Source organism: Cynara cardunculus (genome assembly GCF_001531365.2).
Source record: "Cynara cardunculus var. scolymus isolate 2C chromosome LG 6, CcrdV1, whole genome shotgun sequence".
NCBI lineage: Eukaryota > Viridiplantae > Streptophyta > Magnoliopsida > Asterales > Asteraceae > Cynara > Cynara cardunculus.
The window spans coordinates 5579121-5581930 of record NC_037533.1 but is presented as its reverse complement, the minus strand read 5'-3'; positions in this window follow the sequence as shown (position 1 = coordinate 5581930).

The window sequence follows — 2810 nt, the reverse complement described above, 5'->3', positions numbered from 1 at the left end:
TGTGTATATTAGACAGTTGATCCACAACACCGCATCGGTGACCTTCTGTCTTCACATCGGCTAGTCTTCGATTTTGCCAATGGCTTTAAGTATGTACCAAGACACCAACTTACAAAGAACCAATAACTACTAAGTGTTGTTAAGGTAGAGGAACAGATCAGTGGGTCATCACCAAATCAATAGGTGACCCAACAATCTTATATATGCTTGGGTATCACATTGAGGTCGTTTTGTGGTCGATTGAAGATGTAACATAGTGGTATAACAATGCATCTTATATGTGTTTGGGTATCACAATGTGTCTTGTGTTTAACAGAGTCAATATTTTTATGTATCACATTGGTATCAATGAAGAACGGTGGCCGGAGGACGGAGGACAGAAACCGGAGGACGGGGGACGGAAAGAGAAGAGAGGAGATAGGAGAGTTTTAAAATACCTAAAATGTCCTTATATTAAAATTTTAATTCAGAATTACCAAAATTATAAACTTTCTAATTTATCTATTGATTTGTGGTTGAAATTGGATTTTACGGGTACCACAAACTAGTCATTTCTCCCTTACATTTTAGGTATTTTCTCTCCTCTCTCCTCTCTCTTCTCTTCTCTCTCCATCCTCGTCTTCCGTCCTCCGGCCACCGTCCTCCTGTGATACTCAAGTATATATAAGATGCATTGTGATACCACTGTGTTACATATCCGATCGACCACACAAACAACCTCAGTATGATACCCAAACACATATAAAATGCATTATGATACCATTGTGGTATCACCGGAGGACGGTGGCCGAAGGCCAGATGATGGAAGCCGGGGGACGGAAATAGAAGAGAGGAGAGATGAGAGAAAATACCTAAAATATCCTTCTATTAAAATTTTAATTAAAAATTACCAAAATTATAAATTTCTTAATTTATCTAATGATTTGTGGTTGAGATTGGATCTCAGGGTTACCACAAACTAATTAGTTATCATTTGATTAGGCCCCTATATATACATATATGTGTGTGTGTGTGTGTGTATATATATATATATATGTATGTATGTATGTACGTGGTAATCCTTTGAATAATGGTAACACTTGGAACAATTACATTTTGTCATCAGGAACAAAGCTTCATCTAAGTTTTGGGTCCTTGTTACTTTTTTATATTAATTTGCAAGCACTTTTAAGTGTTCCTCGTCACTGTCTGTTGCTACAGCAACCTTTTCAGCTTTCTCTTTACTTTTCGTGTAGAATTTACTTTTACATCATTTACATTCAGTCATTTCTATTTTATGTCATTTACTTTTAAGCATTTACATTTAGTCATGTTAGGCTAAATACCTTAGTATGGGTCTAAGTGAAGATTGTGAGATTATGCCAAGTGTTGATTGATGTTTGTTTGTTAATAGCAATTTATTTCGCTATTCACAAGTGGTATTAATATTCATCTGGTAATCTTTGATAAATTGACACATTATTTTATTCAGATGAATTGGACTTAMAATTAAGACAATGCAAATATTTTTTACTAAGTGTATTATAGAAGCAATAAAGAGTCGTCGTAATCTTATAGGTTGCAAAACTATATGGAAAGAAAGGCAAGACATGTACTAGTTTGGGATTGATGCATCACCAAGTGCACTTCCAACATATGGTCTAATTTGCACTTCCTTGGAAGGTCGTTCAATTCAGTAGTGTTGTAAAGAGCTATTTATAGAGCAATATTCATACACTTCGTTGCTAAAATCCAACCTGATCTTGCATACATACTATCTTTTAATTATTGTTTCATTTCAGTATTTGGTTATCAATTCTCGCAAAGATATTTTCTCTCTGAAGCTTTATTGCTTCCAAAAACCCTTTTCTGAAATCTCACTTTAAAGTTAACTTTTGTGACTCTCTTTGCATATTAAATCTCTGTGAAACGATATTTGGTATTACTTACTATTATTACTTGYTTTGGACGATACTTGTAAGTCATGTATACTTGCATAATTTACTTGTTATTAAAACCTTTTGAGGGTATAGTTTCCTCCACACCACACGCACATCAGGTCCTTGTGGGGGCGGTACTAATGGCACTTGAAAGAGTAGAGTGCTAGTTAGGGCTCATATAAGACTTAACTTTTGAGGACGTTTTTTGCATCAGATAATGACTTTTAGTGGATTTTAATAACACATGTACGTAACCTTGACTTTGTGAAATGTTTGATTTGTAAATTATTGATGTTAGATCCTAAATTTTCATTTAAGGTAATGCCAGATTTATCCTAGAACCACTGCATGCTCCATAGGAAATCCCCTGAATAGAGTGTAAGTGTTGATTTTTAGAAAGGAATTTATAAATGTGTTATAAAAGTTTAAATTTCCCGTTCCTTTTCTAGATTTTGGTGTGTTACATTTTATATCACTTTTACATTAAATTTGTTTGAGATATATTAATGAATCGTATATTATATGGTAGATATCTATATGTCGTTATAAATAAATTTCATCATATATCTAATATTTTATAACCATATTAACTAAATAGGCCCCAAAGCAATCTTCATAAGCTAAATTGTAAAATAGTAATTTTCATGTACACTCAATTTCCTCATTAAGCCATTGTTTGGCAAACATAAGCAGCTTATAAACTACCTTATATTTTTAGTATACTTTTGGATGAAGATAAACTGACTTATTGAAACGTTAGTTAAAGTAGTTCTTTGAGTAACTTATTGACACTTTTTCTAATTATACTCACTTATATTAATTGTTATTGATTATTAGTAATTAGTAATTAATATTAATTATGGTTTATTAATTAATTACAATTATTAGTTA